The 25,598-nt window shown below is 37.0% G+C and overlaps 10 non-coding genes across 10 annotated transcripts; all 10 read left to right on the top strand.

The window, feature by feature from the left end:
- The first annotated feature begins 198 nt into the window (after window positions 1-198).
- TRNAL-AAG (transfer RNA leucine (anticodon AAG)) lies at window positions 199-280 on the top strand. The gene has a single exon. It is a non-coding gene; the product is annotated as a tRNA-Leu (tRNA).
- A 1,376-nt stretch (window positions 281-1,656) lies between these two features.
- On the top strand, window positions 1,657-1,738 carry TRNAL-AAG (transfer RNA leucine (anticodon AAG)). The gene has a single exon. It is a non-coding gene; the product is annotated as a tRNA-Leu (tRNA).
- Window positions 1,739-4,561: 2,823 nt separating this feature from the next.
- Window positions 4,562-4,643, top strand: TRNAL-AAG (transfer RNA leucine (anticodon AAG)). Its single transcript has one exon. It is a non-coding gene; the product is annotated as a tRNA-Leu (tRNA).
- Window positions 4,644-7,466: 2,823 nt separating this feature from the next.
- TRNAL-AAG (transfer RNA leucine (anticodon AAG)) lies at window positions 7,467-7,548 on the top strand. The gene has a single exon. It is a non-coding gene; the product is annotated as a tRNA-Leu (tRNA).
- Window positions 7,549-8,927: 1,379 nt separating this feature from the next.
- TRNAL-AAG (transfer RNA leucine (anticodon AAG)) lies at window positions 8,928-9,009 on the top strand. Its single transcript has one exon. It is a non-coding gene; the product is annotated as a tRNA-Leu (tRNA).
- A 1,379-nt stretch (window positions 9,010-10,388) lies between these two features.
- Window positions 10,389-10,470, top strand: TRNAL-UAG (transfer RNA leucine (anticodon UAG)). Its single transcript has one exon. It is a non-coding gene; the product is annotated as a tRNA-Leu (tRNA).
- Window positions 10,471-11,833: 1,363 nt separating this feature from the next.
- TRNAL-AAG (transfer RNA leucine (anticodon AAG)) lies at window positions 11,834-11,915 on the top strand. The gene has a single exon. It is a non-coding gene; the product is annotated as a tRNA-Leu (tRNA).
- A 2,719-nt stretch (window positions 11,916-14,634) lies between these two features.
- Window positions 14,635-14,716, top strand: TRNAL-UAG (transfer RNA leucine (anticodon UAG)). The gene has a single exon. It is a non-coding gene; the product is annotated as a tRNA-Leu (tRNA).
- Window positions 14,717-16,095: 1,379 nt separating this feature from the next.
- On the top strand, window positions 16,096-16,177 carry TRNAL-AAG (transfer RNA leucine (anticodon AAG)). Its single transcript has one exon. It is a non-coding gene; the product is annotated as a tRNA-Leu (tRNA).
- A 5,741-nt stretch (window positions 16,178-21,918) lies between these two features.
- On the top strand, window positions 21,919-22,000 carry TRNAL-AAG (transfer RNA leucine (anticodon AAG)). Its single transcript has one exon. It is a non-coding gene; the product is annotated as a tRNA-Leu (tRNA).
- Window positions 22,001-25,598: the final 3,598 nt, after the last annotated feature.

Raw genomic sequence — 25,598 nt, 5'->3', positions numbered from 1 at the left:
AGATTAGTTAAATATCTGGATACAAGTCATATGTTTTGCAAAATGGTGCCCCAGAGTCAATGTACAAACAAATCCCTGATAATTGCGTTGCTCATGCATAATAACATTTGTATTTTTGTCTAATTAGATATACATTGTTTTCCGCAACTTATATCATTAGCAAATTTATGATTTAAATAAGTTTGAACATCTGTATGATGTAGTGTGGCCGAGCGGTCTAAGGCGCTGGATTAAGGCTCCAGTGTCTCAGGAGGCGTGGGTTCAAATCCCACCGCTGCCATTATTTATTTGGATCTAATTTTTACCAAAAATTAGGAAACAGTTGAGGAAGTATAGGGGGTTGAGAATTTAGGAGGCAGCAGTAATTTTATCCTATACTTTTGAACTACAAAAGGTGGAAAACCTGCGAAAACTGAGATTTTAAGATTGGACTGTAGAAAAGCAGTTTTTAATGGACTCAGTAAAAAGGAATAAAAAAAAGGATGTTCTAAAGGAAAGAAATGTCCAGGAAGGATGGGGGATTTTGCTAAATTAAATTCTCACTGCACAATCAGTAACAATTCCAAAAAGAAGGAAGAATGGAAAGCATTTATGGAGACCAGGATGTCTGAATACTGAACTTAAAAGCTTGCTAAAAAGGAACAAAGAAATGAATATCAAATGAAAAGAAGGGTTCATATCTAAAGAATATAATGCTGTCTGCAGGGAAAGCTGGGCTAGCATTAGAAGAGCTAAAGCCAGTAATGAATTGAGGCTTGCAAGAGAGACCAAAGGCAATAAGAAAGGTTTTTGGAAGTAAGTCAAAAGTTAAAGAAAAGCCAAAGATGCTATAGGATTTTTAAAGGATGAAAAGGGTAAAGTGGTCAATAATGATGTTGAGAAAACTGAACTTTTAAATTCCTATTTTGCTTCTGTGTACTCTAAGAAAGCAAATGTAACATCAAGTGATCTTCACTGTGCTGTAGAAGAAAAGGAACATGTGAGCAAGTCATACAAAAGAATACGGCATATGAATAGTCATGTTGGCTTTAGGCATCAGAATTAATTACATAATTTACCATCTATGTTACATACATGTCAGTTCAATCAGTGATCAACGATTCTCAAAATTTGCCAAAATCAATCTTGGTCAAATGAAGTCTAACTGCTAGCTCATATCCCTGCTGCCTTTTTAGGATTATCAATACAGGATGAGCAGAGTGATTAGCAAACATAAACAGAGCCATGCTGCTTCTGCTGCTTTCCAGTAAGTCACCCTAGTGATGAACTCATAGCTACATTGCTCTGCACTGCTGTATAATGTCTTCCTTGCTGCTGCTTCTGATAATCTGTTACGTACAGGCAGCGGTGTAGGAATCTTGCATGTTTGAGTGTCCTGTATGTGGGAGATCATAGCAAGTAATCTATACCACCTAATTCAGTGATATCTAAAAATTAGCGGTTGAGCCAACAGAGGAAAGATTAGTTAAATATCTGGATACAAGTCATATGTTTTGCAAAATGGTGCCCCAGAGTCAATGTACAAACAAATCCCTGATAATTGCGTTGCTCATGCATAATAACATTTGTATTTTTGTATAATAAGTTATACAATGTTTTCCGCAACTTATATCATTAGCAAATTTCTGATTTAAATAAGTTTGAACATCCGTATGAGGTAGCGTGGCCGAGCGGTCTAAGGCGCTGGATTAAGGCTCCAGTCTCTCTGGAGGTGTGGGTTCAAATCCCAACGCTGCCATTATTTATTTGGATCTAATTTTTACCAAAAATTAGGAAACAGTTGAGGAAGTATAGGGGATTGAGAATTTAGGAGGCAGCAGTAATTTTATCCTATACTTTTGAACTACAAAAGGTGGAAAACCTGCGAAAACTGAGATTTTAAGATTGGACTGTAGAAAGGCAGTTTTTAATGGACTCAGTAAAAAGGAAGGAAAAATAGGATGTTCTAAAGGAAAGAAATGTCCAGGAAGGATGGGGGATTTTGCTAAATTAAATTCTCACTGCACAATCAGTAACAATCCCGAAAAGAAGGAAGAATGGAAAGCATTTATGGAGACCAGGATGTCTGAATGCTGAACTTAAAAGCTTGCTAAAAAGTAACAAAGAAATGAATATCAAATGAAAAGAAGGGTTCATATCTAAAGAAGAATATAATGCTGTCTGCAGGGAAAGGTGGGCTAGCGTTAGAAGAGCTAAAGCCAATAATGAAGTGAGGCTTGCAAGAGAGTCCAAAGGCAATAAGAAAGGATTTTGGAAGTAAGTCAAAAGTTAAAGAAAAGCCAAATATGCTATAGGATTTTTAAAGGATGAAAAGGGTAAAGTGGTCAATAATGATGTTGAGAAGAATGAACTTTTAAATTCCTGTTTTGCTTCTGTGTTCTCTAAGAAAGCAAATGTAACATCAAGTGATCTTCACTGTGCTGTAGAAGAAAAGGAACATGTGAGCAAGTCATACATAAGAATACGGCATATGAATAGTCATGTTGGCTTTAGGCATCAGAATTAATTACATAATTTACCATCTATGTTACATCGATGTCATTTCAATCAATGATCAACGATTCTCAAAATTTGCCAAAATCAATCTTGGTCAAATGAAGTCTAACTGCTAGCTCATATCCCTGCTGCCTTTTTAGGATTATCAATACAGGATGAGCAGAGTGATTAGCAAACATAAACAGAGCCATGCTGCTTCTGCTGCTTTCCAGTAAGTCACCCTAGTGATGGATTCATAGCTACACTGCTCTGCACTGCTGTATAATGTCTTACTTGCTGCTGCTTCTGATTATCTGTTACGTACAGGCAGGGGTGTAGGAATCCTTCATTTTTGAGTGTCCTGTATGTGGGAGATCATAGCAAGTAATCTATACCACCTAATTCAGTGATATCTAAAAATTAGCGGTTGAGCCAACAGAGGAAAGATTAGTTAAATATCTGGATACAAGTCATATGTTTTGCAAAATGGTGCCCCAGAGTCAATGTACAAACAAATCCCTGATAATTGCGTTGCTCATGCATAATAACATTTGTATTTTTGTCTAATTAGATATACAATGTTTTCTGCCACTTATATCATTAGCAAATTTCTGATTTAAATAAGTTTGAACATCCGTATGAGGTAGCGTGGCCGAGCGATCTAAGGCGCTGGATTAAGGCTCCAGTCTCTCTGGAGGCGTGGGTACAAATCTCTCTGCTGCCTTTATTTATTTGGATCTAATTTTTACCAAAAATTAGGAAACAGTTGAGGAAGTAAAGGGGATTGAGAATTTAGGAGACAGCGGTAATTCTATCCTATACTTTTGAACTACAAAAGGTGGAAAACCTGCGAAAACTGAGATTTTAAGATTGGACTGTAGAAAGGCAGTTTTTAATGGACTCAGTAAAAAGGAAGGAAAGGTAGGATGTTCTAAAGGAAAGTAATGTCCAGGAAGGATGGGAGATTTTGCTAAATTAAATTCTCACTGCACAATCAGTAACAATCCCGAAAAGAAGGAAGAATGGAAAGCATTTATGGAGACCAGGATGGCTGAATACTGATCTTAAAAGCTTGCTAAAAAAGGAACAAAGAAATGAATATCAAATGGAAAGAAGAATATAATGCTGTCTGCAGGGAAAGCTGGGCTAGCATTAGAAGAGCTAAAGCCAGTAATAAAGTGAGGCTTGCAAGAGAGACCAAAGGCAATAAGAAAGGTTTTTGGAAGTAAGTCAAAAGTTAAAGAAAAGCCAAAGATGCTATAGGATTTTTAAAGGATGAAAAGGGTAAAGTGGTCAATAATGATGTTGAGAAAACTGAACTTTTAAATTCCTATTTTGCTTCTGTGTTCTCTAAGAAAGCATATGTAACATCAAGTGATCTTCACTGTGCTGTAGAAGAAAAGGAACATGTGAGCAAGTCATACATAAGAATACGGCATATGAATAGTCATGTTGGCTTTAGGCATCAGAATAAATTACATAATTTACCATCTATGTTACATCGATGTCAGTTCAATCAGTGATCAACGATTCTCAAAATTTGCCAAAATCAATCTTGGTCAAATGAAGTCTAACTGCTAGCTCATATCCCTGCTGCCTTTTTAGGATTATCAATACAGGATGAGCAGAGTGATTAGCAAACATAAACAGAGCCATGCTGCTTCTGCTGCTTTCCAGTAAGTCACCCTATTGATGAACTCATAGCTACACTGCTCTGCACTGCTGTATAATGTCTTCCTTGCTGCTGCTTCTGATTATCTGTTGCGTACAGGCAGCGGTGTAGGAATCCTTCATGTTTGAGTGTCCTGTATGTGGGACATCATAGCAAGTAATCTATACCACCTAATTTAGTGATATCTAAAAATTTGCGGTTGAGCCAACAGAGGAAAGATTAGTTAAATATCTGCATACAAGTCATATGTTTTGCAAAATGGTGCCCCAGAGTCAATGTACAAACAAATCCCTGATAATTGCGTTGCTCATGCATAATAACATTTGTATGTTTGTCTAATTAGTTATACAATGTTTTCCGCAACTTATATCATTAGCAAATTTCTGATTTAAATAAGTTTGAACATCCGTATGAGGTAGCGTGGCCGAGCAGTCTAAGGTGTTGGATTAAGGCTCCAGTCTCTCTGGAGGCGTGGGTTCAAATCCCACCACTGCCATTATTTATTTGGATCTAATTTTTACCAAAAATTAGGAAACAGTTGAGGAAGTATAGGGGGTTGAGAATTTAGGAGGCAGCGGTAATTCTATCCTATACTTTTGAACTACAAAAGGTGGAAAACCTGCGAAAACTGAGATTTTAAGATTGGACTGTAGAAAGGCAGTTTTTAATGGACTCAGTAAAAAGGAAGGAAAAATAGGATGTTCTAAAGGAAAGAAATGTCCAGGAAGGATGGGGGATTTTGCTAAATTAAATTCTCACTGCACAATCAGTAACAATCCCGAAAAGAAGGAAGAATGGAAAGCATTTATGGAGACCAGGATGTCTGAATGCTGAACTTAAAAGCTTGCTAAAAAGTAACAAAGAAATGAATATCAAATGAAAAGAAGGGTTCATATCTAAAGAAGAATATAATGCTGTCTGCAGGGAAAGGTGGGCTAGCGTTAGAAGAGCTAAAGCCAATAATGAAGTGAGGCTTGCAAGAGAGTCCAAAGGCAATAAGAAAGGATTTTGGAAGTAAGTCAAAAGTTAAAGAAAAGCCAAATATGCTATAGGATTTTTAAAGGATGAAAAGGGTAAAGTGGTCAATAATGATGTTGAGAAGAATGAACTTTTAAATTCCTGTTTTGCTTCTGTGTTCTCTAAGAAAGCAAATGTAACATCAAGTGATCTTCACTGTGCTGTAGAAGAAAAGGAACATGTGAGCAAGTCATACATAAGAATACGGCATATGAATAGTCATGTTGGCTTTAGGCATCAGAATTAATTACATAATTTACCATCTATGTTACATCGATGTCATTTCAATCAATGATCAACGATTCTCAAAATTTGCCAAAATCAATCTTGGTCAAATGAAGTCTAACTGCTAGCTCATATCCCTGCTGCCTTTTTAGGATTATCAATACAGGATGAGCAGAGTGATTAGCAAACATAAACAGAGCCATGCTGCTTCTGCTGCTTTCCAGTAAGTCACCCTAGTGATGGATTCATAGCTACACTGCTCTGCACTGCTGTATAATGTCTTACTTGCTGCTGCTTCTGATTATCTGTTACGTACAGGCAGGGGTGTAGGAATCCTTCATTTTTGAGTGTCCTGTATGTGGGAGATCATAGCAAGTAATCTATACCACCTAATTCAGTGATATCTAAAAATTAGCGGTTGAGCCAACAGAGGAAAGATTAGTTAAATATCTGGATACAAGTCATATGTTTTGCAAAATGGTGCCCCAGAGTCAATGTACAAACAAATCACTGATAATTGCGTTGCTCATGCATAATAACATTTGTATTTTTGTCTAATTAGATATACAATGTTTTCTGCCACTTATATCATTAGCAAATTTCTGATTTAAATAAGTTTGAACATCCGTATGAGGTAGCGTGGCCGAGCGATCTAAGGCGCTGGATTAAGGCTCCAGTCTCTCTGGAGGCGTGGGTACAAATCTCTCTGCTGCCTTTATTTATTTGGATCTAATTTTTACCAAAAATTAGGAAACAGTTGAGGAAGTAAAGGGGATTGAGAATTTAGGAGACAGCGGTAATTCTATCCTATACTTTTGAACTACAAAAGGTGGAAAACCTGCGAAAACTGAGATTTTAAGATTGGACTGTAGAAAGGCAGTTTTTAATGGACTCAGTAAAAAGGAAGGAAAGGTAGGATGTTCTAAAGGAAAGTAATGTCCAGGAAGGATGGGAGATTTTGCTAAATTAAATTCTCACTGCACAATCAGTAACAATCCCGAAAAGAAGGAAGAATGGAAAGCATTTATGGAGACCAGGATGGCTGAATACTGATCTTAAAAGCTTGCTAAAAAAGGAACAAAGAAATGAATATCAAATGGAAAGAAGAATATAATGCTGTCTGCAGGGAAAGCTGGGCTAGCATTAGAAGAGCTAAAGCCAGTAATAAAGTGAGGCTTGCAAGAGAGACCAAAGGCAATAAGAAAGGTTTTTGGAAGTAAGTCAAAAGGTAAAGAAAAGCCAAAGATGCTATAGGATTTTTAAAGGATGAAAAGGGTAAAGTGGTCAATAATGATGTTGAGAAAACTGAACTTTTAAATTCCTATTTTGCTTCTGTGTTCTCTAAGAAAGCATATGTAACATCAAGTGATCTTCACTGTGCTGTAGAAGAAAAGGAACATGTGAGCAAGTCATACATAAGAATACGGCATATGAATAGTCATGTTGGCTTTAGGCATCAGAATTAATTACATAATTTACCATCTATGTTACATCGATGTCAGTTCAATCAGTGATCAACGATTCTCAAAATTTGCCAAAATCAATCTTGGTCAAATGAAGTCTAACTGCTAGCTCATATCCCTGCTGCCTTTTTAGGATTATCAATACAGGATGAGCAGAGTGATTAGCAAACATAAACAGAGCTATGCTGCTTCTGCTGCTTTCCAGTAAGTCACCCTATTGATGAACTCATAGCTACACTGCTCTGCTCTGCTGTATAATGTCTTCCTTGCTGCTGCTTCTGATTATCTGTTGCGTACAGGCAGCGGTGTAGGAATCCTTCATGTTTGAGTGTCCTGTATGTGGGACATCATAGCAAGTAATCTATACCACCTAATTTAGTGATATCTAAAAATTTGCGGTTGAGCCAACAGAGGAAAGATTAGTTAAATATCTGGATACAAGTCATATGTTTTGCAAAATGGTGCCCCAGAGTCAATGTACAAACAAATCCCTGATAATTGCGTTGCTCATGCATAATAACATTTGTATGTTTGTCTAATTAGTTATACAATGTTTTCCGCAACTTATATCATTAGCAAATTTCTGATTTAAATAAGTTTGAACATCCGTATGAGGTAGCGTGGCCGAGCAGTCTAAGGTGTTGGATTAAGGCTCCAGTCTCTCTGGAGGCGTGGGTTCAAATCCCACCACTGCCATTATTTATTTGGATCTAATTTTTACCAAAAATTAGGAAACAGTTGAGGAAGTATAGGGGGTTGAGAATTTAGGAGGCAGCAGTAATTTTATCCTATACTTTTGAACTACAAAAGGTGGAAAACCTGCGAAAACTGAGATTTTAAGATTGGACTGTAGAAAGGCAGTTTTTAATGGACTCAGTAAAAAGGAAGGAAAAATAGGATATTCTAATGGAAAGAAATGTCCAGGAAGGATGGGGGATTTTGCTAAATTAAATTCTCACTGCATAATCAGTAACAATCCCAAAAAGAAGGAAGAATGGAAAGCATTTATGGAGACCAGGATGTCTGAATACTGAACTTAAAAGCTTGCTAAAAAGGAACAAAGAAATGAATATCAAATGAAAAGAAGGGTTCATATCTAAAGAAGAATATAATGCTGTGTGCAGGGAAAGGTGGGCTAGCGTTAGAAGAGCTAAAGCCAGTAATGAAGTGAGGCTTGCAAGAGAGACCAAAAGCAATAAGAAAGGATTTTAGAAGTAAGTCAAAAGTTAAAGAAAAGCCAAAGATGCTATAGGATTTTTAAAAGATGAAAAGGGTAAAGTGGTCAATAATGATGTTGAGAAGACTGAACTTTTAAATTCCTGTTTTGCTTCTGTGTTCTCTAAGAAAGCAAATGTAACATCAAGTGATCTTCACTGTGCTGTAGAAGAAAAGGAACATGTGAGCAAGTCATACATAAGAATACGGCATATGAATAGTCATGTTGGCTTTAGGCATCAGAATTAACTACATAATTTACCATCTATGTTACATCCATGTTAGTTCAATCAATGATCAACCATTCTCAAAATGTGCCAAAATCAATCTTGGTCAAAAGAAGTCTAACTGCTAGCTCATATCCCTGCTGCCTTTTTAGGATTATCAATACAGGATGAGCAGAGTGATTAGCAAACATAAACAGAGCCATGCTGCTTCTGCTGCTTTCCAGTAAGTCACCCTAGTGACGAACTCATTGCTACACTGCTCTGCACTGCTGTATAATGTCTTCCTTGCTGCTGCTTCTGATTATCTGTTACGTACAGGCAGGGGTGTAGGAATCCTTCATTTTTGAGTGTCCTGTATGTGGGAGATCATAGCAAGCAATCTATACCACCTAATTCAGTGATATCTAAAAATTAGCGGTTGAGCCAACAGAGGAAAGATTATTTAAATATCTGGATACAAGTCATATGTTTTGTAAAATGGTGCCCCAGAGTCAATGTACAAACAAATCCCTGATAACTGCGTTGCTCATGCATAATAACATTTGTATTTTTGTCTAATTAGTTATACAATGTTTTCTGCAACTTATATCATTAGCAAATTTCTGATTTAAATAAGTTTGAACATCCGTATGAGGTAGCGTGGCTGATCGGTCTAAGGCGCTGGATTAAGGCTCTAGTCTCTCTGGAGGCGTGGGTTCAAATCCCACCGCTGCCATTATTTATTTGGATCTAATTTTTACCAAAAATTAGGAAACAGTTGAGGAAGTAAAGGGGGTTGAGAATTTAGGAGGCAGCGGTAATTCTATCCTATACTTTTGAACTACAAAAGGTGGAAAACCTGCGAAAACTGAGATTTTAAGATTGGACTGTAGAAAGGCAGTTTTTAATGGACTCAGTAAAAAGGAAGGAAAAGTAGGATGTTCTAAAGGAAAGAAATGTCCAGGAAGGATGGGAGATTTTGCTAAATTAAATTCTCACTGCACAATCAGTAACAATCCCAAAAAGAAGGAAGAATGGAAAGCATTTATGGAGACCAGGATGGCTGAATACTGAACTTAAAAGCTTGCTAAAAAGGAACAAAGAAATGAATATCAAATGAAAAGAAGGGTTCATATCTAAAGAAGAATATAATGCTGTCTGCAGGGAAAGGTGGGCTAGCGTTAGAAGAGCTAAAGCCAGTAATGAAGTGAGGCTTGCAAGAGAGACCAAAAGCAATAAGAAAGGATTTTGGAAGTAAGTCAAAAGTTAAAGAAAAGCCAAAGATGCTATAGGATTTTTAAAGGATGAAAAGGGTAAAGTGGTCAATAATGATGTTGAGAAGACTGAACTTTTAAATTCCTGTTTTGCTTCTGTGTTCTCTAAGAAAGCAAATGTAACATCAAGTGATCTTCACTGTTCTGTAGAAGAAAAGGAACATGTGAGCAAGTCATACGTATGAATACGGCATATGAATAGTCATGTTGGCTTTAGGCATCAGAATTAACTACATAATTTACCATCTATGTTACATCCATGTTAGTTCAATCAATGATCAACCATTCTCAAAATGTGCCAAAATCAATCTTGGTCAAAAGAAGTCTAACTGCTAGCTCATATCCCTGCTGCCTTTTTAGGATTATCAATACAGGATGAGTAGAGTGATTAGCAAACATAAACAGAGCCATGCTGCTTCTGCTGCTTTCCAGTATGTCACGCTAGTGATGGATTCATAGCTAGACTGCTCTGCACTGCTGTATAATGTCTTCCTTGCTGCTGCTTCTGATTATCTGTTACGTACAGGCAGGGGTGTAGGAATCCTTCATGTTTGAGTGTCCTGTATGTGGGAGATCATAGCAAATAATCTATACCACCTAATTCAGTGATATCTAAAAATTAGCGGATGAGCCAACAGAGGAAAGATTAGTTAAATATCTGGATACAAGTCATATGTTTTGTAAAATGGTGCCCCAAATTCAATGTACAAACAATTCCCTGATAATTACGTTGCTGTTGCATAATAACATTTGTCTTTTTGTCATATTGGATATAAAATATTTTCTGCCACTTACATCAAAAGCAAACTTCTGATTTAAATAACTTTAAACTTATGCAAGAGGTAGCGTGGCCGAGCGGTCTAAGGCGCTGAATTTAGGCTCCAGTCTTTCTGCAGGTGTGGGTTCAAATCCCACCGCTACCATTATTTATTTGGATCAAATTTTTACCAAAAATAAGGAAACGGTTGAGGAAGTAAAGGGGGTTGAGAACTTAGGAGGCAGCGATCATGCTATCCTATAATTTTGAACTATAAAAGGAGGAAAACCTGCGAAAACTGAGATTTTAAGATTGGACTGTAGAAAGACAGTTTTTAATGGACTCAGTAAAAAGTAAGGAAAGTTAGGATGTTCTAAAGGAAATAAATGTCCAGGAAAGATGGGAGATTTTGCTAAATTTAATTCTCACTGCACAATCAGTAACAATCCCGAAAAGAAGGAAGAATGGAAAGCATTTATTGAGACCAGGAAGGCTGAATACTGAACTTAAAAGCTTGCTGAAAAGGAACAAAGAAATGAGTATCAAATGGAAAGAAGGGTTCATATCTAAAGAAGAATATAATGCTGTCTGCAGGGAAAGCTGGCTAAAGCCAGTAATGAATTGAGGCTTGCAAGAGAGACCAAAAGCAATAAGAAAGGATTTTGGAAGTATGTCAAAAGTTAAAGAAAAGCCAAAGATGCTATAGGATTTTTAAAAGATGAAAAGGGTAATGTGGTCAATAATGATGTTGAGAAGACTGAACTTTTAAATTCCTATTTGGCTTCTCTGTTCTCTAAGAAAGCAAATCTAACATCAAGTGATCTTCAATGTGCTGTAGAAGAAAAGGAACATGTGAAAAAGTCATACGTATGAATACTGCATATGAGTGTTCATGTTAGCTTTAGGCATCAGAATTAATTACATAATTTACTATCTATGTTACATCCATGTCAGTTCAATCAATGATCAACCATTCTCAAAATTTGCCAAAATCAATCTTGGTCAAATGAGGTCTAACTGCTAGCTCATATCCCTGCTGCCTTTTTAGGATTATCAATACAGGATGAGCACAGTGATTAGCAAACATAAACAGAGCCATGCTGCTTCTGTTGCTTTCCAGTTAGTCACCCTAGTGATGAACTCATAGCTACACTGCTCTGCACTGCTGTATAATGTCTTACTTGCTGCTGCTTCTGATTATCTGTTACGTACAGGCAGGGGTGTAGGAATCCTTCATGTTTGAGTGTCCTGTATGTGGGAGATCATAGCAAGTAATCTATACCACCTAATTCAGTGATATCTAAAAATTAGCGGTTGAGCCAACAGAGGAAAGATTAGTTAAATATCTGGATACAAGTCATATGTTTTGCAAAATGGTGCCCCAGAGTCAATGTACAAACAAATCCCTGATAATTACGTTGCTCATGCATAATAACATTTGTATTTTTATCTAATAAGATATACAATGTTTTCTGCCACTTATATCATTAGCAAATATCTAATTTAAATAAGTTTGAACATCCTTATGAGGTAGCGTGGCCGAGCGGTCTAAGGCGCTGGATTAAGGCTCCAGTCTCTCTGGAGGCGTGGGTTCAAATCCCACCGCTGCCATTATTTATTTGGATCTAATTTTTACCAAAAATTAGGAAACAGTTGAGGAAGTAAAGGGGATTGAGAATTTAGGAGACAGCGGTAATTCTATCCTATACTTTTGAACTACAAAAGGTGGAAAACCTGCGAAAACTGAGATTTTAAGATTGGACTGTAGAAAGGCAGTTTTTAATGGACTCAGTAAAAAGGAAGGAAAGGTAGAATGTTATAAAGGAAAGAAATGTCCAGGAAGGATGGGAGATTTTGCTAAATTAAATTCTCACTGCACAATCAGTAACAATCCCGAAAAGAAGGAAGAATGGAAAGCATTTATGGAGACCAGGATGGCTGAATACTGAACTTAAAAGCTTGCTAAAAAGGAACAAAGAAATGAATATCAAATGAAAACAAGGGTTCATATCTAAAGAAGTATATAATGCTGTCTGCAGGGAAAGGTGGGCTAGCGTTAGAAGAGCTAAAGCCAGTAATGAAGTGAGGCTTGCAAGAGAGACCAAAAGCAATAAGAAAGGATTTTGGAAGTAAGTCAAAAGTTAAAGAAAAGCCAAAGATGCTATAGGATTTTTAAAGGATGAAAAGGGTAAAGTGGTCAATAATGATGTTGAGAAGACTGAACTTTTAACGTCTTGTTTTGCTTCTGTGTTCTCTAATAAAGCAAATGTAACATCAAGTGATCTTCACTGTGCTGTAGAAGAAAAGGAACATGTGAGCAAGTCATACGTATGAATACGGCATATGAATAGTCATGTTGGCTTTAGGCATCAGAATTAACTACATAATTTACCATCTATGTTAAATCCATGTCAGTTCAATCAATGATCAACCATTCTCAAAATTTGCCAAAATCAATCTTGGTCAAAAGAAGTCTAACTGCTAGCTCATATCCCTGCTGCCTTTTTAGGATTATCAATACAGGATGAGTAGAGTGATTAGCAAACATAAACAGAGCAATGCTGCTTCTGCTGCTATCCAGTAAGTCAACCTATTGATGAACTCATAGCTACACTGCTCTGCACTGCTGTTTAATGTCTTCCTTGCTGCTGCTTCTAATTTTCTGTTACGTACAGGCAGGGGTGTAGGAATCCTTCATGTTTGAGTGTCCTGTATATGGGAGATCATAGCAAGTGAGTCTGACTTCTATACCAGGAAAGATCTTTGAACAAATTATTAAACAACATGTGTGTAAGTACATGGATAAGAATGAAGTGATTAACCAGAGTCAGCATGGGTTTGTAACTAACAAGTCATGTCAGACTAACTTAATTTCCTTCTATGACAGAATCACTGACTGGGTGGATCAGGGAAATGCTGTAGATATAGTATATCTTGACTTCAGCAAAGCATTTGACAAAGTATCTCACACCATCCTTATTGAAAAAATGACCAAGTATGCAATGGACCAGGCAACTGTTAGGTGGATTCATAACTGGCTTAGTGATCGGACTCAAAGGGTGGTTGTAAATGGCTTCACATCCAGCTGGATGAATGTCTCAAGTGGGGTACCACAGGGCTCCGTCCTGGGACCTGTATTGTTCAACATCTTTATCAATGATTTAGATGAAGGAATTGAGGGTAAACTGATTAAATTTGCTGATGATACAAAGCTAAGAGGGATAGCTAATACTAGAGAAGAGAGAGAGAGGATTCAAAAAGACCTAAATAAACTGGAGCAGTGGGCAGCAACCAACAGAATGGTTTTTAACAGGGAAAAATGCAAAGTACTACATCTGAGCAATAAAAATGAAAAAAGCATATACAGAATGGGAGGAATAGAGCTAAGCAACAGTACATGTGAAAAAGACTTAGGTATACTAATAGATCATAGACTGAACATGAGTCAACAGTGTGATGCAGCAGCAAAAAAGGCAAATACAATTCTGGGATGTATTAACAGAAGCATACAGTCTAGTTCACGTGAAGTCATTATCGGTCTTTACTCCTCTTTGGTCAGACCTCATCTGGAATACTGTGTACAGTTTTGGGCACCACATTTTAAAAAAGACATAGACAAACTGGAGCAAGTTCAGAGAAGAGCGACCAGAATGGTGACTGGTCTGCAAACCATGTACTATGAGGAACGGTTGCAGGATTTGGGAATGTTTAGCTTGCAAAAAAGAAGACTGAGAGGAGACTTAATAGCTGTCTACAAATATGTCAAGGGCTGTCACATTGTAGAAGGATCATCTTTATTCTCATTTGCACAAGGAAAGACTAGAAGCAATGGGATGAAACTAAATGGGAGGAGACACAGATTAGATATTAGAAAAAACTTTTTGACAGTTAGGGTGATTAATGAGTGGAACAGGCTGCCACGAGAGGTGGTGAGTTCCCCTTCAATGGACGTCTTCAAACAGAGGCTGGACAGACATCTGTCTGAGATGATCTAGTGAATCCTGCTTTGAGCAGGGGGTTGGACCAGATGACCCAGGAGGTCCCTTCCAACTCTACCATTCTATGATTCTAAGTAATCTATACCACCTAATTCAGTGATATCTAAATATTAGCGGATGAGCCAACAGAGGAAAGATTAGTTAAATATCTGGATACAAGTCATATGTTTTGTAAAATGGTGCCCCAGAGTCAATGTACAAACAAATCCCTGATAATTACGTTGCTCATACATAATAACATTTGTCTTTTTGTATTATTGGATATAAAATATTTTCTGCCACTTACATCAAAAGCAAACTTTTGATATAAATAACATTAAACATATGTAAGAGTTAGCGTGGCCGAGCGGTCTAAGGTGCTGGATTTAGGCTCCAGTCTCTCTGGAGGCGTGGGTTCAAATCCCACAGCTGCCATTATTTATTTGGATCAAATTTTTACCAAAAATTAGGAAACGGTTGAGGAAGTAAAGGGGGTTGAGAACTTAGGAGGCAGCGATCATGCTATCCTAAAATTTTGAAGTACAAAAGGAGGAAAACCTGCGAAAACTGAGATTTTAAGATTGGACTGTAGAAAGACAGTTTTTAATGGACTCAGTAAAAAGTAAGGAAAAGTAGGATGTTCTAAAGGAAAGAAATGTCCAGGAAAGATGGGAGATTTTGCTAAATTTAATTCTCACTGCACAATCAGTAACAATCCCGAAAAGAAGGAAGAATGGAAAGCATTTATTGAGACCAGGAAGGCTGAATACTGAACTTAAAAGCTTGCTGAAAAGGAACAAAGAAATGAGTATCAAATGGAAAGAAGGGTTCATATCTAAAGAAGAATATAATGCTGTCTGCAGGGAAAGCTGGGCTAGCGTTAGAAGAGCTAAAGCCAGTAATGAATTGAGGCTTGCCAGAGAGACCAAAAGCAATAAGAAAGGATTTTGGAAGTAAGTCAAAAGTTAAAGAAAAGCCAAAGATGCTATAGGATTTTTAAAACATGAAAAGTGTAATGTGGTCAATAATGATGTTGAGAAGACTGAACTTTTAAATTCCTATTTGGCTTCTCTGTTCTCTAAGAAAGCCAATGTAACATCAAGTGATCTTCAATGTGCTGTAGAAGAAAAGGAACATGTGAGCAAGTCATACATAACAATACGGCATATGAATAGTCATGTTGGCTTTAGGCATCAGAATTAATTACATAATTTACCATCTATGTTACATCGATGTCAGTTCAATCAATGATCAACCATTCTCAAAATTTGCCAAAATCAATCTTGGTCAAATGAAGTCTAACTGCTAGCTCATATCCCTGCTGCCTTTTTAGGATTATCAATACAGGATGAGCAGAGTGATTAGCAAACATAAACAGAGCCATGCTGCTTCTGCTGCTTTTCAGTAAGTCACCCTAGTGATGCATTCATAGCTACACTGCTCTACACTGCTGTATAATGTCTTCCTTGCTGCTGCTTCTGATTATCTGTTACTTACAGGCTGGGGTGTGGGAATCCTTCATGTTTGAGTGTCCTGTATGTGGGAGATCATAGCAAGTAATCTATACCACCTAATTCAGTGATATCTAAAAATTAGCGGTGGAGCCGACAGAGGAAAGATTAGTTAAATATCTGGATACAAGTCATATGTTTTGCAAAATGGTGCCCCAGAGTCAATGTACAAACAAATCCCTGATAATTACGTTGCTCATGCATAATAACATTTGTATTTTTGTCTAATTAGATATACAATATTTTCTGCCACTTATATCATTAGCAAATATCTAATTTAAATAAGTTTGAATATCCGTATGAGGTAGCGTGGCCAAGCGGTCTAAGGCGCTGGATTAAGGCTCCAGTCTCTCTGGAGGTGTGGGTTCAAATCCCACCGCTGACATTATTTATTTGGATCTAATTTTTATCAAAAATTAGGAAACAGTTGAGGAAGTAAAGGGGATTGAGAATTTAGGAGACAGCGGTAATTCTATCCTATACTTTTGAACTACAAAAGGTGCAAAACCTGCGAAAACTGAGATTTTAAGATTGGACTGTAGAAAGGCAGTTTTTAATGGACTCAGTAAAAAGGAAGGAATGGTAGAATGTTATAAAGGAAAGAAATGTCCAGTAAGGATGGGAGATTTTGCTAAATTAAATTCTCACTGCACAATCAGTAACAATCCCGAAAAGAAGGAAGAATGGAAAGCATTTATGGAGACCAGGATGGCTGAATACTGAACTTAAAAGCTTGCTAAAAAGGAACAAAGAAATGAATATCAAATGAAAAGAAGGGTTCATATCTAAAGAAGAATATAATGCTGTCTGCAGGGAAAGGTGGGCTAGCGTTAGAAGAGCTAAAGCCAGTAATGAAGTGAGGCTTGCAAGAGAGACCAAAAGCAATAAGAAAGGATTTTGGAAGTAAGTCAAAAGTTAAAGAAAAGCCAAAGATGCTATAGGATTTTTAAAGGATGAAAAGGGTAAAGTGGTCAATAATGATGTTGAGAAGACTGAACTTTTAAATTCCTGTTTTGCTTCTGTGTTCTCTAAGAAAGCAAATGTAACATCAAGTGATCTTCACTGTGCTGTAGAAGAAAAGGAACATGTGAGCAAGTCATACGTATGAATACGGCACATGAATAGTTATGTTGGCTTTAGGCATCAGAATTAACTACATAATTTACCATCTATGTTACATCCATGTCAGTTCAATCAATGATCAACCATTCTCAAAATTTGCCAAAATCAATCTTGGTCAAAAGAAGTCTAACTGCTAGCTCATATCCCTGCTGCCTTTTAGGATTATCAATACAGGATGAGTAGAGTGATTAGCAAACATAAACAAAGCCATGCTGCTTCTGCTGCTATCCAGTAAGTCAACCTATTGATGAACTCATAGCTACACTGCTCTGCACTGCTGTATAATGTCTTCCTTGCTGCTGCTTCTGATTATCTGTTACGTACAGGCAGGGGTGTAGGAATCCTTCATGTTTTAGTGTCCTGTATATGGGAGATCATAGCAAGTAATCTATACCACCTAATTCAGTGATATCTAAAAATTAGCGGATGAGCCAACAGAGGAAAGATTAATTAAATATCTGGATACAAGTCATATGTTTTGTAAAATGGTGCCCCAGAGTCAATGTACAAACAATTCCCTGATAATTACATTGCTCATACATAATAACATTTGTCTTTTTGTATTATTGAATATAAAATATTTTCTGCCACTTACATGAAAAGCAAACTTTTGATATAAATAACATTAAACATATGTAAGAGGTAGCGTGGCCGAGCAGTCTAAGGTGCTGGATTTAGGCTTCAGTCTCTCTGGAGGCTTGGGTTCAAATCCCACTGCTGCCATCATTTATTTGGATCTAATTTTTACCAAAAATTAGGAAACAGTTGGGGAAGAAAAGGGGATAGAGATTTTAGGAGGCAGCGGTAATTCTATCCTATACTTTTGAACTACAAAAGGAGGAAAACCTGCGAAAACTGAGATTTTAAGATTGGACTGTAGAAAGGCAGTTTTAATGGACTCAGTAAAAAGGAAGGAAAGGTAGGATGTTCTAAAGGAAAGTAATGTCCAGGAAGGATGGGAGATTTTGCTAAATTAAATTCTCACAGCACAATCAGTAACAATACCGAAAAGAAGGAAGAATGGAAAGCATTTATGGAGACCAGGACGGCTGAATACTGAACTTAAAAGCTTGCTAAAAAGGAACAAAGAAATGAATATCAAATGGAAAGAAGAATATAATGCTGTCTGCAGGGAAAGCTGGGCTAGCATTAGAAGAGCTAAAGCCAGTAATGAATTAAGGCTTGCAAGAGAGACCAAAAGCAATAAGAAAGGATTTTGGAAGTAAGTCAAAAGTTAAAGAAAAGCCAAAGATGCTTTAGGATTTTTAAAAGATGAAAAGGGTAAAGTGGTCAATAATGATGTTGAGAAGACTGAACTTTTAATTTCCTATTTGGCTTCTGTGTTCTCTAAGAAAGTAAATGTAACATCAAGTGATCTTCACTGTGCTGTAGAAGAAAAGGAACTTGTGAGCAAGTCATACGTATGAATACAGCATGTGAATAGTCATGTTGGCTTTAGGCATCAGAATTAGTTACATAATTTACCATCTATGTTACTTCCATGTCAGTTCAATCAATGATCAACCATTCTCAAAATTTGCCAAAATCAATCTTGGTCAAAAGAAGTCTAACTGCTAGCTCATATCCCTGCTGCCTTTTAGGATTATCAATACAGGATGAGTAGAGTGATTAGCAAACATAAACAGAGCCATGCTGCTTCTGCTGCTTTCCAGTAAGTCACCCTAGTGATGGATTCATAGCTACACTGCTCTGCACTGCTGTATAATGTCTTCCTTGCTGCTGCTTCTGATTATCTGTTACATACAGGCAGGGGTGTAGGAATCCTTCATGTTTGAGTGTCCTGTATGTGGGAGATCATAGCAAATAATCTATACCACCTAATTCAGTGATATCTAAAAATTAGTGGATGAGCCAACAGAGGAAAGATTAGTTAAATATCTGGATACAAGTCATATGTTTTGTAAAATGGTGCCCCAAAGTCAATGTACAAACAATTCCCTGATAATTACGTTGCTGTTGCATAATAACATTTGTCTTTTTGTCATATTGGATATAAAATATTTTCTGCCACTTACATCAAAAGCAAACTTCTGATATAAATAACTTCAAACATATGTAAGCGGTAGCGTGGCCAAGCGGTCTAAGGCGCTGGATTTAGGCTCCAGTCTCTCTGGAGGCGTGGGTTCAAATCCCACCACTGCGATTATCTATTTGGATCAAATTATTACCAAAAATTAGGAAACGGTTGAGGATGTAAAGGGGGTTGAGAACTTAGGAGGCAGCGATCATGCTATCCTAAAATTTTGAACTAAAAAAGGAGGAAAACCTGCGAAAACTGAGATTTTAAGATTGGACTGTAGAAAGTCAGTTTTTAATGGTCTCAGTAAAAAGTAAGGAAAGGTAGGATGTTCTAAAGGAAAGAAATGTCCAGGAAAGATGGGAGATTTTGCTAAATTTAATTCTCACTGCACAATCAGTAACAATTCCGAAAAGAAGGAAGAATGGAAAGCATTTATTGAGACCAGGAAGGCTGAATACTGAACTTAAAAGCTTGCTGAAAAGGAACAAAGAAATAAGTATCAAATGGAAAGAACGGTTCATATCTAAAGAAGAATATAATGCTGTCTGCAGGTAAAGCTGGGCTAGCGTTAGAAGAGCTAAAGCCAGTAATGAATTGAGGCTTGCAAGAGAGACCAAAAGCAATAAGAAAGGATTTTGGAAGTAAGTCAAAAGTTAAAGAAAAGCCAAAGATGCTATAGGATTTTTAAAAGATGAAAAGGGTAATGTGGTCAATAATGATGTTGAGAAGACTGAACTTTTAAATTCCTATTTGGCTTCTCTGTTCTCTAAGAAAGCAAATGTAACATCAAGTGATCTTCAATGTGCTGTAGAAGAAAAGGAACATGTGAAAAAGTCATACGTATGAATACTGCATATGAGTGTTCATGTTAGCTTTAGACATAAGAATTAATTACATAATTTACCATCTATGTTACATCCATGTCAGTTCAATCAATGATCAACCATTCTCAAAATTTGCCAAAATCAATCTTGGTCAAATGAGGTCTAACTGCTAGCTCATATCCCTGCTGCATTTTTAGGATTATCAATACAGGATGAGCACAGTGATTAGCAAACATACACAGAGCCATGCTGCTTCTGCTGCTTTCCAGTAAGTCACCCTAGTGATGAACTCATAGCTACACTGCTCTGCACTGCTGTATAATGTCTTACTTGCTGCTGCTTCTGATTATCTGTTACGTACAGGCAGGGGTGTAGGGATCCTTCATGTTTGAGTGTCCTGTATGTGGGAGATCATAGCAAGTAATCTATACCACCTAATTCAGTGATATCTAAAAATTAGCCGATGAGCCAACAGAGGAAAGATTAGTTAAATATCTGGAGACAAGTCATATGTTTTGCAAAATGGTACCCCAGAGTCAATGTAAAAACAAATCCCTGATAACTACGTTGCTCATGCATAATAACATTTGTATTTTTGTCTAATTAGATATACAATGTTTTCTGCCACTTATATCATTAGCAAATTTCTGATTTAAATAAGTTTGATCATCCGTCTGATGTAGCGTGGCCGAGCGGTCTAAGGCGCAGGATTAAGGCTCCCATCTCTCTGGAGGCATGGGTTCAAATCCCATCACAGCCATTATTTATTTGGATCTAATTTTTACCAAAAATTAGAAAACAGTTGAGGAAGTAAAGGGGATTGAGAATTTAGGAGGCAGCGTTAATTCTATCCTATACTTTTGAACTACAAAAGGTGGAAAACCTGTGAAAACTAAGATTTTAAGATTGGACTGTAGAAAGGTAGTTTTTAATGGACTCAGTAAAAAGGAAGGAAAGGTAGAATGTTATAAAGGAAAGAAATGTCCAGGAAGGATGGGAGATTTTGCTAAATTAAATTCTCACTGCACAATCAGTAACAATCCCGAAAAGAAGGAAGAATGGAAAGCATTTATGGAGAGCAGGATGGCTGAATACTGAACTTAAAAGCTTGCTAAAAAGTAACAAAGAAATGAATATCAAATGAAAAGAAGGGTTCAAATCTAAAGAAGAATATAATGCTGTCTGCAGGGAAAGGTGGGCTAGCGTTAGAAGAGCTAAAGCCAGTAATGAAGTGAGGCTTGCAAGAGAGACCAAAAGCAATAAGAAAGGATTTTGGAAGTAAGTCTAAAGTTAAAGAAAAGCCAAAGATGCTATAGGATTTTTAAAGGATGAAAAGGGTAAAGTGGTCAATAATGATGTTGAGAAGACTGAACTTTTAAATTCCTGTTTTGCTTCTGTGTTCTCTAAGAAAGCAAATGTAACATCAAGTGATCTTCACTGTGCTGTAGAAGAAAAGGAACATGTGAGCAAGTCATACATAACAATACGGCATATGAATAGTCATGTTGGCTTTAGGCATCAGAATTAATTACATAATTTACCATCTATGGTACATCGATGTCAGTTCAATCAATGATCAACGATTCTCAAAATTTGCCAAAATCAATCTTGGTCAAATAAAGTCTAACTGCTAGCTCATATCCCTGCTGCCTTTTTAGGATTATCAATACAGGATGAGCAGAGTGATTAGCAAACATAAACAGAGCCATGCTGCTTCTGCTGCTTTCCAGTAAGTCACACTAGTGATGGATTCATAGCTACACTGCTCTGCACTGCTGTATAATGTCTTCCTTGCTGCTGCTTCTGATTATCTGTTACGTACAGGCTGGGGTGTAGGAATCCTTCATGTTTGAGTGTCCTCTATGTGGGAGATCATAGCAAGTAATCTATACCACCTAATTCAGTGATATCTAAAAATTAGCGGTTGAGCCAACAGAGGAAAGATTAGTTAAATATCTGGATACAAGTCATATGTTTTGCAAAATGGTGCCCCAGAGTCAATGTACAAACAAATCCCTGATAATTGCGTTGCTCATGCATAATAACATTTGTATTTTTGTCTAATAAGTTATACAATGTTTTCCGCAACTTATATCATTAGCAAATTTCTGATTTAAATAAGTTTGAACATCCGTACGAGGTAGCGTGGCCGAGCGGTCTAAGGCGCTGGATTAAGGCTCCAGTCTCTCTGGAGGCGTGGGTTCAAATCCCACCGCTGCCATTATTTATTTGGATCTAATCTTTACCAAAAATTAGGAAACAGTTGAGGAAGTATAGGGGGTTGAAAATTTAGGAGGCAGCAGTAATTTTATCCTATACTTTTGAACTACAAAAGGTGGAAAACCTGCGAAAACTGAGATTTTAAGATTGGACTGTAGAAAGGCAGTTTTTAATGGACTCAGTAAAAAGGAAGGAAAAATAGGATGTTCTAAAGGAAAGAAATGTCCAGGAAGGATGGGGGATTTTGCTAAATTAAATTCTCACTGCACAATCAGTAACAATCCCAAAAAGAAGGAAGAATGGAAAGCATTTATGGAGACCAGGATGTCTGAATGCTGAACTTAAAAGCTTGCTAAAAAGGAACAAAGAAATGAATATCAAATGAAAAGAAGTGTTCATATCTAAAGAAGAATATAATGCTGTCTGCTGGGAAAGGTGGGCTAGCGTTAGAAGAGCTAAAGCCAGTAATGAAGTGAGGCTTGCAAGAGAGACCAAAAGCAATAAGAAAGGATTTTGGAAGTAAGTCAAAAGTTAAAGAAAAGCCAAAGATGCTATAGGATTTTTAAAGGATGAAAAGGGTAAAGTGGTCAATAATGATGTTGAGAAGATTGAACTTTTAAATTCCTGTTTTGCTTCTGTGTTCTCTAAGAAAGCAAATGTAACATCAAGTGATCTTCACTGTGCTGTAGAAGAAAAGGAACATGTGAGCAAGTCATACATAACAATACGGCATATGAATAGTCATGTTGGCTTTAGGCACCAGAATTAATTACATAATTTACCATCTATGTTACATCGATGTCAGTTCAATCAATGATCAACGATTCTCAAAATTTGCCAATATCAATCTTGGTCAAATGAAGTCTAACTGCTAGCTCATATCCCTGCTGCCTTTTTAGGATTATCAATACAGGATGAGCAGAGTGATTAGCAAACATAAACAGAGCCATGCTGCTTCTGCTGCTTTCCAGTAAGTCACCCAAGTGATGGATTCATAGCTAAACTGCTCTGCACTGCTGTATAATGTCTTCCTTGCTGCTGCTTCTGATTATCTGTTACGTACAGGCAGGGGTGTAGGAATCCTTCATGTTTGAGTGACCTGTATGTGGGAGATCATAGCAAGTAATCTATACCACCTAATTCAGTGATATCTAAAAATTAGCAATTGAGCCAACAGAGGAAAGATTAGTTAAATATCTGGATACAAGTCATATGTTTTGCAAAATGGTGCCCCAGAGTCAATGTACAAACAAATCCCTGATAATTACGTTGCTCATGCATAATAACATTTGTATTTTTGTCTAATTAGATATACAATGTTTTCTGCCACTTATATCATTAGCAAATTTCTGATTTAAATAAGTTTGAACATCCGTATGAGGTAGCGTGGCCGAGCGATCTAAGGCGCTGGATTAAGGCTCCAGTCTCTCTGGAGGCGTGGGTACAAATCTCTCTGCTGCCTTTATTTATTTGGATCTAATTTTTACCAAAAATTAGGAAACAGTTGAGGAAGTAAAGGGGATTGAGAATTTAGGAGACAGCGGTAATTCTATCCTATACTTTTGAACTACAAAAGGTGGAAAACCTGCGAAAACTGAGATTTTAAGATTGGACTGTAGAAAGGCAGTTTTTAATGGACTCAGTAAAAAGGAAGGAAAGGTAGAATGTTATAAAGGAAAGAAATGTCCACGAAGGATGGGAGATTTTGCTAAATTAAATTCTCACTGCACAATCAGTAACAATCCCGAAAAGAAGGAAGAATGGAAAGCAATTTTGGAGACCAGGATGGCTGAATACTGAACTTAAAAGCTTGCTAAAAAGGAACAAAGAAATGAATATCAAATGAAAAGAAGGGTTCATATCTAAAGAAGAATATAATGCTGTCTGCAGGGAAAGGTGGGCTAGCGTTAGAAGAGCTAAAGCCAGTAATGAAGTGAGGCTTGCAAGAGAGACCAAAAGCAATAAGAAAGGATTTTGGAAGTAAGTCAAAAGTTAAAGAAAAGCCAAAGATGCTATAGGATTTTTAAAGGATGAAAAGGGTAAAGTGGTCAATAATGATGTTGAGAAGACTGAACTTTTAAATTCCTGTTTTGCTTCTGTGTTCTCTAAGAAAGCAAATGTAACATCAAGTGATCTTCACTGTGCTGTAGAAGAAAAGGAACATGTGAGCAAGTCATACGTATGAATACGGCATATGAATAGTCATGTTGGCTTTAGGCATCAGAATTAACTACATAATTTACCATCTATGTTACATCCATGTCAGTTCAATCAATGATCAACCATTCTCAAAATTTGCCAAAATCAATCTTGGTCAAAAGAAGTCTAACTGCTAGCTCATATCCCTGCTGCCTTTTTAGGATTATCAATACAGGATGAGTAGAGTGATTAGCAAACATAAACAGAGCCATGCTGCTTCTGCTGCTATCCAGTATGTCAACCTATTGATGAACTCATAGCTACACTGCTCTGCACTGCTGTATAATGTCTTCCTTGCTGCTGCTTCTGATTATCTGTTACGTACAGGCAGTGGTGTAGGAATCCTTCATGTTTGAGTGTCCTGTATATGGGAGATCATAGCAAGTAATCTATACGACTTAATTCAGTGATATCTAAAAATTAGCGGATGAGCCAACAGAGGAAAGATTAGTTAAATATCTGGATACAAGTCATATGTTTTGTAAAATGGTGCCCCAGAGTCAATGTACAAACAAATCCCTGATAATTACGTTGCTCATACATAATAACATTTGTCTTTTTGTATTATTGGATATAAAATATTTTCTGCCACTTACATCAAAAGCAAACTTTTGATATAAATAACATTAAACATATGTAAGAGGTAGCGTGGCCGAGCAGTCAAAGGTGCTGGGTTTAGGCTCCAGTCTCTCTGGAGGCTTGGGTTCAAATCCCACAGCCACCATCATTTATTTGGATCTAATTTTTACCAAAAATTAGGAAACAGTTGAGGAAGTAAAGGGGATAGAGATTTTAGGAGGCAGCGGTAATTCTATCCTATACTTTTGAACTACAAAAGGAGGAAAACCTGCGAAAACTGAGATTTTAAGATTGGACTGTAGAAAGGCAGTTTTTAATGGACTTAGTAAAAAGGAAGGAAAGGTAGGATGTTCGAAAGGAAAGTAATGTCCAGGAAGGATGGGAGATTTTGCTAAATTAAATTCTCACAGCACAATCAGTAACAATCCCGAAAAGAAGGAAGAATGGAAAGCATTTATGGAGACCAGGATGGCTGAATACTGAACTTAAAAGCTTGCTAAAAAGGAACAAAGAAATGAATATCAAATGGAAAGAAGAATATAATACTGTCTTCAGGGAAAGCTGGGCTAACATTAGAAGAGCTAAAGCCAGTAATGAATTGAGGCTTGCAAGAAAGACCAAAAGCAATAAGAAAGGATTTTGGAAGTAAGTCAAAAGTTAAAGAAAAACCAAAGATGCTTTAGGATTTTTAAAAGATGAAAAGGGTAAAGTGGTCAATAATGATGTTGAGAAGACTGAACTTTTAATTTCCTATTTGGCTTCTGTGTTCTCTAACAAAGTAAATGTAACATCAAGTGATCTTCACTGTGCTGTAGAAGAAA

The sequence above is a fragment of the Phyllobates terribilis genome, unplaced genomic scaffold, assembly GCF_046119375.1.
Source record: "Phyllobates terribilis strain yellow unplaced genomic scaffold, ASM4611937v1 Scaffold_11__3_contigs__length_659146591, whole genome shotgun sequence".
In the NCBI taxonomy this organism is placed as follows: Eukaryota; Metazoa; Chordata; class Amphibia; order Anura; family Dendrobatidae; genus Phyllobates; species Phyllobates terribilis.
The sequence above is the reverse complement of the archived record's forward strand: the minus strand, read 5'-3'. Positions and strand labels throughout refer to the sequence as shown.